General features: G+C 52.7%; 1 pseudogene; it reads right to left on the bottom strand.

The window, feature by feature from the left end:
* Positions 1-530: 530 nt before the first annotated feature.
* Positions 531-3,429, bottom strand: LOC119109279 (opsin, ultraviolet-sensitive-like; annotated as a pseudogene).
* Positions 3,430-16,944: the final 13,515 nt, after the last annotated feature.

Raw genomic sequence — 16,944 nt, 5'->3', positions numbered from 1 at the left:
GTAGGTCCTCAGCATGGTCCTACAAATGTCTATATGCAACCCACACGGACGCTCCTGGTAGCAAGAACCGTGTGAATACATGGACATGATTGCTTAAAAATTTCCAATGCACTTCTACGTCAATAGTTGTATTGTGTTTATCGTATTCTACCTGGTTTTCTGCTGAGATCCGAGGGGTTTGGATTGAGTGGTGGAGACGTGGTGTTATGAACAGGCCGTTGGGTTGCGCTCTCACTGCAGCAAGCATATCTTTCCGCTTCCACAAGAGCCCATGGGCGCAGACAAAGGGGAAAGGGGAGGGGGAAGGGAAGACAAAATCCCCTGACCCGGATTTTGGCTCGACCTTTTTCTCGTTTTTCGCTATAGATAGCTTCGGACAGGAGGTTCAAAATCGGCGTCCTGGGTACTTAATGAGCTCCAACCCCCCCCCCCCCCTCTCTTTCCCCTTAAGAAAATCCTGACTGCTCCCCTCGAAGTGCCGACGCTATCGGTACGATACCTGCAGCGGTAACCATCACCCGGCTTGACAGCTACGACTGAAGAGTCGAGGCCATCCTGTCGGCAGCCCAAGCCCAGGCCTGCAGTTGGGCCTGACAGGCCGGAGGCTCGCCTCGCCCAGCTCGGGTTTAGGGCCTCGCGCGCGGCCGCGCTGGGGCCGCGGCCGGCCCTCTCAGGTCTGCGGCTGAGCTGGCGGGTCGGCCTCCGCCACGGCCGGCTCGCCGGCGGCCGAGGCGGCGTCGTGCGAGGCGCTGGGCGCCGCCTCGCGCTCGGTGAGGCACGGCCAGCGGCGCACAAGCTCTCGCCGGTACGCCGGGTGGCTGATGGCGTATGCGAACGGGTCCAGGCAGGCGGCCAGCTTGCACGTGCAGGCTGGGATCATGGAGATCAGCGGCGTCAGGTGCGCCTTGGCGCCGAACGCGCCCATGAAAGCGACGACAGCGTACGGCGTCCAGGCGAAGAGGTAGAGCGAGGTGAGCATCACGCCCACCTTCGCCACGCGCAGCTCCTGACGCATCTCACTTGCACCGGCGCGGATCGTCTTGACGTTCATCTGCGCTGACTGCGCCTGCATTTTGCCTTCGTGGTCGGATACCTGCACAAAGATGCGGTAGTAGAAGTTGACGATGCACGTCACGGGTAAGACGTACATGGCGCAGAAGATGCCGAAGATGTAAGCCTTGGTGTCCCACGTGTCGGAGAGGTAATCGATGCCGCAGGTGGTGAGGAAGCCCTCCGGCTGTGAAGCGGCTGAACTTCTCCAGCAGCGGCAGCACCACCCACGGAGCAATGTACAGCCACATCAGCAGGACCAGCCCCAGCGCCGTTCCCATGGTCATTTTGAAGGTGACGTCCATGGGGTCGGAGATCTTGCGGTAGCGGTCGAAGGCGATCAGCGCGTTGGCGCAGGACGAGCCTGCACCGGAGATTGTACCGATCGCGGCGAAAACGGCACAGCCCACCCAGCCGAGCGCCGGACCTTGTTGGAAAACTGTTGTAGATCATGATGGGCGTCTTGAGCATCATGAAGAAGTCCATGAAGGCCAGGTTGACGATGAGCATGTTTGACGGCGTCCTCAGGTGTTTGGTGGTCAGGAAGATCCAGAGAACGCTGCCGTTGCCGAGCACGGAGACGGTATGGAAGAGGATGTAGATGACTCCGAGGACGTGGTGCGCCACCGGCTCGGGCGCCGGAAACGTCAGCCAGTGCGGGTCCACGTGCGAGAGATACTCGGGCGGCGTGTTCCAGCCCATCATCCGCACCTCAGACCTGGGGAGCACGTTGCGACACCGTAGTGACTCGACACCATTTTCAGGTGCACGCGCACGTGCCAAGGATTTCTAAATTATGACAGTCGCATGCGGCGACCAGGAAGGACGCCGCGTGCCAGGCATACCAATGAGGCATAACAACTTTTTCGCGGAGGGACAATAGTCTGCATTATCATTCGGTGCTAGTCGAACACAACAAGTTGAACAACAAATCGAGGGACGAAATGGCCGTCGGATATCCTGCAACGAGACATCAAGGTAAGCTGACACAAACCCTGCGCCTGCGCAATGCACGTCCGCTGCTGCGCTGCTTCGCTTTCTTGTCGGTGAAGACCGCTGGACGGCGTTGTTAGCTTCGGGCTTCCTAAGCTAATGTACCATTCCTTTCAACTATTTTATCCCACTCTATCCATTAAAATATTCTTAACTATACATTCGTTTTTTTGTTAATAAGGCGTATCCATATTAAAGCCACATGCATGCGTACGAGTTACGTAATTACAAGGTACACGATGTTCAGCTCTGTAACCTGAGAAGGGTTACTGGTAGCCCTACAGGGCTCACCCTACTCAGGTTACCACTCAGGTTACCCAGGAGTGGGGGGTGTGGTTTCGGAAAATTAATTGAGGGCGATTTGGGGTTGAACAGCGAGCAATAACTCAGCCTACCTCCACAATGCGTCAGTAGACGGGTTTCTCTCTGGATGAGTCCCACTTGCTCAGCAGACAAGTTGAGGCCTCAGTCCCCCTCCCCCGACTTTGGAAAGAGGGCCAAATCCGGAGTAAGTCCGTTTGTTAGTTAATTTTAGGTAATTTGAGTAATTGATCACTGTTCAGCGTCCCCTTCTCCCAAACTCATTTAGCGAAAGAACGCCCCTTAGCTGAAGCTGTCCAAATGGAAAGGAAATACACCCCTGCCCACGGTCAGAATCCCACGAAGTCCGAGCTAACATGAAATCAAAGGGGGGAAAAAGTAGAAAAAAGACGAAATGGACCATAGAACGTAATGAAATCAAACACTGATCGAAGCTGGCACCAGCTTCGTATCACAGTGCATTCAATTGATAACATCGCTCGCATTAGAAAGCTTTATACGTCGTGATGAAACCTATGCTGCACAGTAAACACTCCATTACTTTCAGGTTTCAGCCAATTTAAGTCAACTTTTAGTCAACTTGGGCCCGAGCTCTATCACTTCCGATGACATATCCTTATATCAATATCGATGGCGACTGGACGAATCAATGGTCAACTGCTATCTAAAGATTTGAGATTAACATATAATACAGCTGCTGAGTCCCACCAATCACGGTGGAAAACACTGATAATGAGAGATGTAGTTTCGCAATATGGTTTGGGGCTTATCAGTGAAAAATTACAAATGATGCATTCTACCCCCAAATGACGCCAACAAAAGGGTTTCTCCCGGTTTTGCCCACTTTTTCTCAAATGCGGGGTGGGGAGGGGGGGGGGTGGTAGGTGCTGGTGCCCAAGTTGGGGCTGATCCATCCACCCCCGCCCCGCTCCCCACTAACTGGATAAGAAGCTACACCCCTGGTGCCAATCCACCAATACTTACCTCAGTGGGAGGTATGCTGGCGGCAACGTGCAATTCAGACCCACGTCCATCGCTTTTAATTTGGTGGTCGCGTCTCAGGAGCGATGAACCCAGATGCAAGACGTGGTACCAAATAGTGCAGTGGTCTTCTGAACGTTGGCGCCTTATATCCGCTGGATTCATTTGTCCATGGCTTCGTGCACTTTTATGTGTTCTTACAGGCCAACAAGATGTTTAAACTGATCAGCTCTAAGTCGATCAATAAGTGACAAATGCGATTTTCGTCCTCTCGCAAATACGCGCACGTCAGAGCTTTGTCTGCAGACTACTTGTCTTTTTATGCGAGCGAAGCCGTGGAAATATTGGTGGACTATAGGTCAAGTAAGTGTGTCCTGACTGAGAAGTTATCAGCTGGAGCGGCCCAACTGTCAGGCTGTTCGCTATCTCAGCCCACACTGATCACGGCTCTGTGCATGGGGTCCGCGTAGACCTAGGCGTCCTAGATCTAGACCTAGGCGTGACCTAGGTGTGACCTAGGCGTCGATAGCCCGGACTCGCATCAAAACGGGGCCAGTACGATTTGACTGAGAAAGTAACGGCAAAATGCATGAGCAATAATGCGCTTAGCTGCGTGCAGCGGGCCACGTCCACTCGAGCGTGAATCGTCAATCTACCGGTTATAGGCATTTTAAGCTGCGGGCAGCAGGCCACGTCCACTCGAGCGTGCATCGTCAATCTACCGGTTATAGGCATCTTAAGTACTAATGTTAGATTTCGGCAGCCGGAAGATACACCGACTTGAAACCAGCTGACACTAACCAAACGAAGCGGTAACGAAGCCGAAAGACACTAACTACAAACTGCTAGCATTGCTCAATGATAGTTGTCACTCTACCTGTAATCGGGTCAGACACGTGGTCAAAATCTCCCTCCCGGGGGAGCAAATGCCAATTTCTTCTACGAAATCTTCGAGCTTGGACCGAATTACTGCGAAATTGAAAAGCATCTGGTGTAAAAGCGTTAACCTCTTCTCTGAGCAGAAGGGGGCGGGGGAGACCCCAGTACCCTCGTATATGCATCCCTGAATTGGTCTCGGTGCTTCTAGCTAAATACTGAATAGGGCGTGCTCCTTTATTTCGGCCGGGGCGCCACACTTGTATGCTTTAGTGCGCTCTTCTACGATAGCTAGGGGCGCCACTTTTCTTCGAGCTTCAGGTGCGCCTCTACTTGACTTGAATCTCTCTGCCTAAGCATAGGGTACAGCTCTTCTTAGTATCGGGTGATGCCGCTCTGCATGGGGTTGGGACGCCTCCTTTCTGGGTGGGGGGGGGGGGGGCATTTCTCTGCCTTGACTTAGGGTCTGTCATTCACCCGCGCTAGGGGCGCCACGCCACTCGTGCTTCGCGACATCCCCCTTCTGGCTTCCTGGGGCTGGTTGAATGAATCGGAAGAAGGGCGCGAAATTTCAAAACGCTAGGCTGCACCCTCTGGGTCTCCTCTTGCGTGCGTCACTGAGAGCAGCACAAGACCACTGCTAACGGAGCGCGGACTGCGGCCGGGGCCCCGAGAGCGGCACAAGACCACTGCTAACGGAGCGTGGACTGGGCCCAGGGGCCCGAGAGCAGCACAAGACCACTGCTAACGGAGCGCGGACTGCGGCAGTGGCCCGAGAGCAGCACAGACCACTGCTAACGGCGCGGGGGACTGCGGCCCGTGGGCCCGAGAGCGGCACAAGACCACTGCTAACGGCGCGCGAACTGCGGCCGTGGCCCGAGAGCAGCACAAGACCACTGCTAACGGCGCGTCGGACTGCGGCCGTGGCGCCGAGAGAGCTCACTGCGAACGATCTGTGCCACGCCGGGCGACCTGAGCGCCGGCTTAGTACAGCACACGGCCTGGAATGCGCATCATCCCTTCACGCATTGGGTAAGCCGGGTTCCGCTGATGAATGAAGACTCCCCAGCTTCCTCTCCAAACAACCGCAGTTGCTTCCCTACCATTGCGCCGACCTCGGCCTGTCCGCTGGCCGCCACGAATGGCGATAGATATCGCCGGAGCTGCGCACCGCTCACGTAAACATCAGCACGTTGGCCAACAAACGGCGTGATAAACATGACCCAATTAAGCCCCGGCCACGCATGCACTGGACCGGAATCACCCGCGCCGCCAGTCCGCCGCGCCGGTGGTAGGCAACAGCGACCTCGCCCAACTTTTCATTCACGTGATCGCCACCGATTTCGCAAACGACCGGCAAATATAACGTGGCTTGCATGAGAAACATTCATCCACATAGGACATGCGCCAGTATTTCACGATGGAAAGAATGCTTTCAAATGCACTCAAAGTAAATAAAAAAACAGCAGCTGCCGCCACACCATGTCATGTGACAATAGCGGCAGCCACACCATGTCACGTAACAATAGCGGCCGCCACACCATATCATGTAACAATAGCGGCCGCCCACCATGTCATGTAACAATGGCGGCCGCCACACCATGTCATGTGACAGTAGCGGCAGCCACACCATGTCATGTAACAATAGCGGCCGCCACACCATGTCATGTAACAATAGCGGCCGCCACACCATGTCATGCAACAACAGCGGCCGCCACACCATGTCATGTAATAATAGCGGCCGCCACACCATGTCATATGACAATAGCGGCCGCTACACCATGTCATGTGACAATTGCGGCCGCTGCACCATGCCATGTGACAATAGCGGCCGTCACACCATGTCATGTGACAATAGCGGCCGCCATATCATGTCACATGGCAACAGCGGCCATGTCACGTGACAGCCTCTCACGCGTGGGCGGCCGGCGTTCGTCACGGTCTCCCGGTGACGAGCCGGGCCGGTGGGCGGCGCCGCGTCCAATCGGGAGGGAGGGGGGGGGGGGGGGAATCGGGGTATAACAACCCGATTAGGCCGCCCAAGTTGTGAACTCCTTGCGCTCTGGGCAATGACAAGGTAAACACGCGCGGTCCAGACTGATGGACGTGGAGCCACAGCCGGTGGGCGGCGCCGCGTCCACCGCGAGGTCAGCCCAGCGCGGAACAGCTCCCCTCACAACAGCCACGTCAGCCCAGCCGACGGCGGGTGGACGGCTGGTCGGACTCGGCCCGGCGGTGGGATTCGGGCCGATGCGCGCGTGGCCGACGGCGCCGCACGTACGAGAGCTGCCGCTAGCCGAGCAGCCGACTGGTGGACGTGGACACCACTCCACTAATGTAGCCGCCCTGAGTACAGCGGCGCAACAGTACCTTTCTGCTGGTCTTCCACTGCATTGATGACATTTTATTATTTTTGTCTTTGCTATCCTGTCCTCGAATTCCACCGGTGGTTTATTGGTTTGTGCGTTATAAGTGATATCAGCTGTAAGGCGCCAGTGTTCATCAATGCGATGCTCATTACATGCTCGCTGATCATTGGCTTCAAACAGCGCATTTGCTCACTGCAAAGGCAAACGGTCTTCTAATTTCGCTGCAAAGATATTAGTGCGAGTACTCCTAATGTACTGCTCCTTTGGACTTGACCTAATGCATGCAATCCAAGTGCTCGCGAGGGCTTTTGACAGTTGAGTGCAAAGAGGTCCAAACCAGGAGCACAGGTACGACGCTGGTTCAGCTGTATTCACACATGGTCTCTTGTCCCGAAGTCACTGACGGCATGAAGATACACTATTCTGACTTACGGAAGTGAACATAAGTTACAGAACTACGGGTCACAAAAAATTGAATTAGACGTTTACCGAAGTCAAGATGAAATGAGGAAATCTGCTGTGTGTATGGCTAATGATGCATTGGCAGCAAAGCGCTCTCCAGTGTCAAAAGGCTAAAACTGTGGGAAGGACTCAAAAGATTATGAATGACACTCAGAACCCAAAATAATATCACATAAGAATATTATATATAATATCATATATCATATATAATATAATATATCATATATAATATCACATAAGAACAAACACCCACACTCACACCCGTACAAACTCCCACCCACACCCACACCCCCAACCACAACCACACACACAAAGACGCACGTACGCACGCACGCACGCACGCACGCACGCACGCACGCACGCACGCACGCACGCACGCACGCACGCACGCACGCACGCACGCACGCACGCACGCACGCACGCACACACACACACACACACACACACACACACACACACACACACACACACACACACACACGCACACACACGCACACACACACGTAATCTATCTACAGCATTTTGGTTTGCGGGCAAATGCGTGTTGAACGTTGTTTGTGGGTACGCGACCAAAAATGATTGATTTTGAGAAGAGTCAGGCTATGAAGCTGCGCGGTACATCTGACTAGGGCTTAACTCGGGCGTGGCCATGACAATAGTTCAAAATAATAAAAACATGCACCCACGCAGCAAAGATTTCGAGGCAGCGTAAGATCTCGGCTTACGGTTAGATGTGCATCCTGCAAGTTCGCGTTCTTTGCATTTTATTGACGATAGAAACGTCATAGCCTTTCATGCTGTGGATCGTCTCTGATATACTACTGCTACCATCACTTGTACTTCTACTACTACCACTACTTTCTACCGCTGCTGGTAAAGGGCGTAGATTTCCGTTTCTTTTGAAACCGCATAGGGTATAGTGCTCATGAAAGTGAAAGAAAAACACATTTTCGGAAACAATACCAAACCCTGGCGCATCGCAAGTGTCCGAATTATTTCTGGGCTTCGGTTGCCTGGGGAATTTTTCTACCTTCAGCTAATTTTAACGAATTCTATGAAGCAGAAGGCTGTTCCAAACCGCCTGAAAGAAGTGTTACACTGCCTGGTACACTGGCAGCAATCGCTTTTTTAATTGCCATGCAACATGTTCTCAAACACTGATGACGCCACTTCGCCAACACCGCTTTTGCACCGGAGGGCGTCACATACACATCTTCAGAGGCGCAGGGTGGGTGCGGGACCCGTGTGTACCATGACACTTCAACGTTCCCAAAATGCTAAACAGCATGGAACGAATCGGCTTCAGAATTGGTTCTGGCATCCCCAAAACGCACGAACATGTACGCACACACTTTTTAGACGCTTATTGGCCTAAACACAGTTAAAAAATGGCACTGTGTTTTCAAGCAAAGGACAAGCAACCAAGGCATAGCAATGATCACCGGTTAGCCTTTCATTTGGGTCGTGTGTTGTGTAGCGGGAACAGATCGTTTGGTTGTAAAATTGCATGGTAAGTTGTGCATTGTGGATGTTCCAACCACAATCCACCCCATTTTTCACACAAAGACAATGCGCCCGAACCTATACCCACCATAACAAGGCATCCCATTTGAAAAGCGATTTGTGTTTTGTATCGATATTGCATGGTGTAGGTACAGCAGCGTTGATCGCACAATCGTACGCACATTGCCTGGCTGAGGGTTCGCTTAGGAAACTTACAGGTTCTGGACGAATGCAATCGTTTCCCCATCAATTTCTTCTTTTTCGTCGATCTCCAGCAAGAACCACTTCGAGAACACCTTAAGCTTCCGCACTTTTCCAATCATATGGTCAAAAATAGCATGGTCAACTATTAACTTCATTACCGACACCTGGTTCACTTCAAACCGATAACACATCTGGCGACGATGCAGGCTGCATTACTGTCAGCATTTATTAGCGGGCGGTTCACCTGGGCTTCTTCAACATTGCAGGACCAATTTCCTTTCCAAGTTCTGACGAAATGCTTAACAGCAGCCCTGCAAACAGAAGGCAAACTGTCGTTGTATCCATCCACACGACCGTTTATATCCAACCACCACCACGTATCCAACCACCCGGGCCATAGACGGTGCCACCATCGACACGCAGAGTAGATTGGGAGCCACTGAGAAGGCCAGGTTAAGATGGGAACGGAACACGGGACCGATAGCTCAGAACAAAGGTAACCGGTCACGGAAAAGGTCAATCCAGCGTCGGAGACAAGTTGGTGAATGAAGCAGTGGCTTGGAAAGCGGTCGGACCGGGGCGGCTTTCGTTTGCATTTTGGCTTACGGAGGCAACATTTTTGCAAACAATAGACAGATGCGGATCTTCATAGGTAGCTGGATCTTCGTTGTTTGGTAGCCACGAACTGAACAAATGCAAGTGCATGCTGGGAAATAACGGGTTACGTTATGGTGGTATGTCTCGTCATTGTGAAGGCTGGCGACATACTCTTAGTCTTATGAATGAAGATAGAGCATACGCTGAACCTGAACAGAGCAGAATCATACAACGTGTATCGAGCGCCGGAAGCCCGTCGTCACAGCTTAAAGGGAATGTTCCACCTTTGAAGATATTAAAGCAGGCACCACATATGATAGAAAAAGCTCACTTATAGCTATTGGTACGCTTTTTGTTGCGAATGACCGCTTTCTACAACACGATTAATCTGTTTAGTAAATATGCCCCCAATACGTCATCGTTTGATGCGTCGTCGTACCTCGCACAACATTGATTGAGAGCCAATTGAAGGCCGTTATGTTTGGAAATTGTGTTCACGGCCGCCAGACGTAAACGACTCGACAATTATGGTTTTCCTGGCCTCGATTGCCGCATGATTAATGGAATGGCGGGATTTGAGTGATCTTATTGTGGTGTAACGGATACTCGGATGACATTGAAATAGTCTCCCCGAAATAGACTCTTAAGATGGGCAGAGCTGTGAAATGCAACCAATGATCTTCAAAATGGCCATTTCAGCTCAAAACCCAAAACAAATGTGAAACACTCCCTTTAATTTGAGCTAAATCCATCGGTGTCCGCCACTTACATCTGGCCAGAAGCCAGCACCAAAGAAAGAATTAAAAACATGGGTCATCATTCCGCAAGGAGGCCTTGTTTATCCTGTTTACCGTGGTGTATGTGTTGCCGATTTCCCGGTTATCAAAGTGGGAGAGAAAAATGAGAACAGAAAGGTTGAATGGATGACATAATTTAGGGCTGAAGTATCGAGGACTCAATATGAGGTTTTCTGCCCTATTCACATACTTGAAACATGTACATGTAGCCTGCAGGCGGTAACATGAAAGTAGATTCTACTGCTCTTTCACATCCGCCTGTACCGCAATGGTGGTGGCGTGATTTTGCCGGGCAGAGCGCAGGGTCACCGTCTTCAACACTGCTCGCGGCAGGCGACTCATCCATGGCTGGTGCCCGGTCGGCACAGACACTGCCCCAACGGGCAGGTTCAGCGAGCCGTGCGGTTTGCCGTTCATACCAACACACGTTGCCAACAACAAATACGACGTGGTCAGCCTGCGAACTCGGCTGTGAGTCGCAGGGTACGTCTCGGCCGGTGCGCTCGCTCGCCCGCCCCGATCGCCAGGGAGGTCGGCAGCCCCCCCCCCCCCCGTGATTACTCGCAAACGGGAAAAACAGCTTCGGGGTCTGGACGAGCTCGTGGCATGGCGTTCCTCAGCGCCGCGGCCACCGCCCAGTGCCTCTTGCTGGTCCTGCTGGCCGGGCTGGTGAGAGGCAAGTACGCCAGTGGCTCACGGCGAACAGGTAAGAGGCTGCTGGGTCGGACGCCGCTCGAGCAGCACTTGGTAGCCAATGCCTACCGCTGCCTGGCGCTGTGCGACGGCTTGACTGCGTGCAGCGCCTTCAACTACGGCCCGATGGCGGCGGCAGTCAATTGTCAGCTGCTGGAGCAGCAGGCGTGCCAGGGCCACTCGCTGATCAGCGAGACGGGTGTAGATTACTATGACGTCACGGAGCAGCCGGCTCGCCAGGCGGAGATGGCGCAGCCACGCTGGCAAGACGCCAGCTGCACGCGCGACGGCTACTGCTCCACTGTGTGCCCCGCCCGAGCCGTGGGAGAGGCCTGCACCTCCGACTTGCGTTGCGCTTCGCCGCCTCTGAGCCCGCCAGGGGCGTACGTCTGCTCCAGCGGCTCTTGTCAACTGGATGACTCCTTCTGGGAAGTTCGGTCCGGCCTTGCCATGCCCAAAAACATGGACTGGTTTATGGAAACAGGCTATTATACCTTCAAAAAACTCAAGCCGGGAACGTGTTCTTTGGACATCAGCCTGAAAGTCAGCCGCACCTCGTGGGCCATGATCAGCGCCAACCACTTGGACCAACCCTTCGGCACCCGAGTGATATTCATAGTCGAGCCCGGCACAACGGACATTTTCTATCGGGATGCGTTGAACAAAAGGCGTGGTATTGTGTTCGACGCCAGTACGCCTGGTATGGCCAACACGGAATCATACAGCCGTCTGAAGGTCTCCTGGTGCGGCGGTACCATGACCATCGGGCCTGAGGACAATCCTACCTTGGTCAGCGCACAGTTGACCCTCACAGAGCCGATCAACTACCTGTCAGTGAAGAGTGAGCGTCAGCCGGCCTGGCTGAGGGTGGACTCAAACGTGGCCGACCGCTGGCTGTTTGAGGAAGCCGGCACCGGACCCGACCCCGTCTTCGAGATAGGGAACAACACCTACATTTCCAAAGGGATCGACGCCACCACTGACGTGACCATCAAGTACGACTGCATGGCGGCGCAGGACTGCAGCGTCATGCTCGGCGGACACTCGACAGAGAGGCTACTAATCGCCATCGGTGGCTGGAACAACACCGCTAGCGCTCTCATATATCGGTCAACCGCCACCAATGCTGAGGACGTTACCCACTCCGCCAACACCGGCGCCGTCCTCAGCGAATCGGCCTACACCGCGCTCACCGTCCGCTACAACAACGGCCATGTGACCGTCTTCAAGAACGATGACCAGCTGGCCATCTACACGGCGCAGGCGCAGCGTACTCTGCCGGAGATCAACTGGGTGGGCATCTACGGGTGCTGCCGGAAGTACGTCCGGATCGCCCGATATGACCCCAGCTGGAGAACCGACACCTGGGTCACGCAGGGGGTCGGCTTCTCCAACGCTGCGGATGAGGTCGGGCCCTGAACGGCACCTGCTGGGCGGTGCCGCCCGCCACGTGCGGCGCTGCGCGGTGCTCGTCGCTGGGCCGTTGGCAGCGGCCGAACAGTGAACTTTGGGTTTTGACTCAGAAGGCACGCAAATTAGTGTTAAATTACTAACGTAGAATAGCTTGCAGGAATCTGCACGCACATAGAGCATAAAGAAACCAGCTAGTCCCTGAAATCTGAATGCATTCGTCACTTTGGCCGTACCGCCCCTCCTGGGATGGCGCTTTGGTTCATGGGGTGAGGGGAGATTTTAAACGTCGGCAATGATGCGAGTCTACGATAGCTTTCCATGTTGACGTCAGCGTCACATTTCATCTGCTACTAACACCTCATTGGCCCTTAATTTCGCCGTCTCTGTTCACGAGAATGCTGAGCTGGTCACGGGCATCACGGTTTTGACGTACTGTATTTATTCCGTCAACATTTTAAGATTCAGTTATGAAGTTTTTATAGTGATACGGCGAAGAACATATAAGCGCGACGTTTGAAAATGGCGATACAATAAAGTTTTCACAATGACGACAACATACAAACACTTACGCACCTCGCTTTGCGCAGATAGGACGCAGTGGTCTCATATTATACGTGGTGAGACTTCTGTGGTAATTGTCTTACTGGCGACATTTTTCCCACCTGCTGTCAAAAGGTAGTGCGGTATGGAAAGAGCGGCAGTGCACCACGTTGGAGGTGCGAATGGCGGTGATAACTCTATACTGCGTTCTAGTTGTGTCGCCGGTGCCCTGCCTCGTTGTGGATAACCGGTGGGGTGAGACTGCTGCCGGCCTTGTACTACGGCCGTGCCACTGTTTCGCAGCGTGGACAAGAGATGTAGTGCCCTTTTCAGTTTGGGGGAGGGGGGCTCCAGTCCCCCAACTTTGAGGACAAAGTGGGCGAAATCTGGGGAGAAACCCGATTGCATGTGTAGCATGGGGTAGGGTGTGTCATTTTTTACTGTTCAGTCCGCTCACTTATTTTACGACGCCCTCCCCCCCCCCCCCCCCCTCTCCCTCCCCCTTCCTTGTGTGCCCGATCGCCGCTGCCAGTTATTCGGGTTGTCCTGCTTTCAGTGCCCGATGCACTGCACGCAGCACGTTTGTGTTTTGGCGTTGGGCTGTACGCGATTTTCAAGTAGCCAGAAACATGGTCGTGCTTTTGTAGCCAGCTACCGCTTGCTCGCAAAAACTCGGCATTTTTAGCCATATTTCCTGCGACCTGTGAGGTTTACGGTGACGGTCCGCCGGTGACCAGGCTCTAGTTCTGACAAGTCTTGAGAACAGCCTGGTCAATTTAAATGGGACACATGCCATTTGAAATGCCCCAACGAGGTCTCCATTTCTAATTCCCGAAAATTCAACTGCTTAGACTAATGAGCCAGGGGAAGTTTAAAATTTTAGACGTGTCGTGAAAGGTCTGCTACAACCGACGGCTAGCCTGACGATGGGTGACCCGCCCCGAGGTGAGGTGTGCTGGCTCGTGATTGGTCGCTGAGGGGGAGGCGGTTCGCGGGGTCACCTCAGGCCGGCACCACACGTGTCGGCCTCACTCGTATGCAGTGCTTCGGATGGTTTGGTGTAACCGGAAAGGTCGTTAATACAGCTGTGCTCGCCGCAACCGCGCGTGTTTTTAGCTGAGAGAACGCCAGTGCATGACTGCGTAGATGAGCGGCAGTTGCAGTGGCGCGGCAGTCATGATAGCAAGAAGCTTGTGAGCATGATGTGAGCATGCTTGTGAGCATGATAGCTTGTGAGCATGCTGGGTGAATCCTCGTTCAGTATTCTGAGGTCCCACACTTTACCAGCATTTGGGGAAGTGGGGGGGGGGGGGGGGGGGCGTGTGGAGGCGGCGGCCGCAGTGTCTTGCCATCGAGTCATGGGAGCTTGACTCGAAGTCCGTGTCTCGCCATCGGGGCGCGGGAGACGAGCCTCGTGTAGACAAGGGTTGTGGCCAGCCGGCTAAGCTTTTCTTCGCCATCGAGGCACCGAGTCATCAGAAGATCTGCCTGGTCTCAGCGGCCATCGCCATCGGTCATTTCTTCGCCATCAAGGCACCGAGTCGTCAGAAGATCTGCCTGGTCTCAGCAGCCATCGCCATCGGTCATTTCTTCGCCATCGAGCCACCAGGTCATCAGAAGATCTGCCTGGTCTCAGCGGCCATCGCCATCGGTCATTTCTTTGCCATCGAGGCACCAGGCCATCAGAAGATCTGCATGGTCTCAGCGGCCATCGCCATCGGTCATTTCTTCGCCATCGAGGCACCGGGTGATCAGAAGATCTGCCTGGTCTCAGCGGCCATCGCCATCGGTCATTTCTTCGCCACCGAGGCACCGGGTCATCAGAAGATCTGCCTGGTCTCAGCGGCCATCGCCGTGGACCATTTCCTCGCCATTGAGGAGCTCAGATTGCTCGGCGACTGCTGCAGACGCTGAGGTTCCCACTTCCGGGAACTTAGGGGCCGAGGAGGGCTAAATGAATCCCTTGCTTTCATGTCTTTAGAGCCCCTCCATCCTTACTTTATAGGTCTCTCTGAATCTCCTACAGTGCTATTTTCTTGACTCCAGCTCCCAGCCAGAAAAAAAACGTCGCCAAGTGCTGTGTGCACGACCAGAAGACAACCATGGCAACAAGGCCACTGAGGCCATTTTTAGAACCAACTTGCTTGGGATATTCACAGCTTACATTCTTCTGAAGTTACAAAATGAGGATCTTGGGTGGTCTCAGGACGAGAACAAATGGTGTGATTCTCGGACACCTATTAACTGTCCGGTCGTCATCAGATGTTCATAAGAGTCCTTAACCCGCCACCGGCCGGGAGAAAGTTGACTTCCCCCTAAGGTTTGAAAGGCATAGCACTGCCTCTTTGAACAGCTAGACCAGGTCAAAAGGGTAAACTTCTAGAAAGTTTTGACCCCACATAATTTTTTTGAGCGTTTTTTGTTGCTTTTCCTCAAACTTGCTATAATGACTAAAACCTGATAGAATCTCAAGTTAATTCATTTCAGATTTTTTTTAAAACAGGAGAGGTTAGTGACCTGAGATGAGGACTAATTTTGCTGTTCTTTCCAAATAATGCCGACTTTTACGCATTTTCGCGTAGTTTTGGTGTTTGCATGTGGAGAAAAGAGTACTAAATCACATGCGCCATCATCCTATTACCGCAGAGTACATGACATTGGCCTAGGTCATGACCTGCCTTTATGAGCGCCATCGCATCGCCATCCCATACAGCGCCAATGCGACGCTACCCCGTCCACTGACCTTAAGAATTTGCTTCTTGAGCTTTTGTACCACTATAAGCAATCTTGAAGTTTCAGGCCTCGATATATCATGCTCGAGTCGACAACTGGTTTTCTTGGACGTGTTCGGCCGCAAAAAAAATTCAACGAATAATTTTGCTCCAATAAACACCCACGAAAATTCTCCAGTTATCCTCGGCAGGTCCGGAATTATCCTCCAAATTCGAATCCCATGCACCTTGCACAGCTGACGATCATAGCCATACATAGCAATGTATATATATATATATATATATATATATATATATATATATATATATATATATATATATATATATATGTGTGTGTGTGTGTGTGTGTGTGTGTGTGTGTGTGTGTGTGTGTGTGTGTGTGTGTATTCCGTTCTGACCATGCTCTGGAAATTGTCCGGGATTCCCCTGGTTACGGAAAATTATCTGGGATCATTCATTAATCACGCATTGTGCATGCATTGATACAATGACAAAAATTTACGAAATTTGATTTTCTGGGCGGATGGAATTATAGATACCACAGCTAGACGTCACACGATCAGATAACTGGTGAAAGAGAGCTGAAACTCTGGGCAACATGATACCAGGACGGATCAACTGCCGAGATACCACAAGAGAACACCGCTAAGTGCCACTGTATACCACTGGCTGGAGCTCGGATCACCGCAGTTACACAGGACAGGTCACAGAATCAGGTCATCGTTGGAGGACCGCTGGAAAGGCATTGTGCCATGACGGGCTGCGGGCACGGTCGTCAGAAAAGGAAGAATGGGACTCTGGACCTTGCAAAGAAAGGACAGGTCAAGGGGTCAGGTCATCCGTGTACGACACCTGGCACACCCGAACCTGCGGTAACATGACAAGCAATGGGGCATGTTCGCTCAGTTAGCGGCGCATTTGTATTCGAATTCAGCGTCGAGTACCGATCCCGTTAAAAATGAGTCTTTTGGCCAAACTTAGCCCACTGGTAACGAAAATCAGGTCCACCTTGCTCTACCTTAAACACATTGACCTCCAAAGGTTAATTAAACAAAGTATGAAGCTGTTCTCTCACTGTTCGGCACTGATGTCTTCAAATAGAATATTATTTGGAAGCCAGTCATCAGTTGCAGCCTAGGATGTCAAAATGTCAACCTTCAAGTTCCATTGTAGTCGAAAAGACTCCAAAGCAAATTTGCAAGGTCAAACGACGGGGTAGCGTCGCTTCGCCGCTGTATGAAATAGATTTGCATAAATAACGCATCATTAGAAAACTTGCCATCGATTCCAGCCCGTGCTCCCAAAAACACCAAAGTCAAAATCAAGATTCAAGGTTAAGTTAAAGTCAAGGATCCAAGGTCGTCAGTTCCCCGCGCGCCGCGCCCCCGGTCGGCTGCGGTGCCGGGAGCTCCA

This window comes from Pollicipes pollicipes, unplaced genomic scaffold (assembly GCF_011947565.3).
Source record: "Pollicipes pollicipes isolate AB1234 unplaced genomic scaffold, Ppol_2.1 Scaffold_7231;HRSCAF=8579_pilon_pilon_pilon, whole genome shotgun sequence".
Taxonomy (NCBI): domain Eukaryota; kingdom Metazoa; phylum Arthropoda; class Thecostraca; order Pollicipedomorpha; family Pollicipedidae; genus Pollicipes; species Pollicipes pollicipes.
This window is presented reverse-complemented; position numbering and strand designations above follow the sequence as displayed.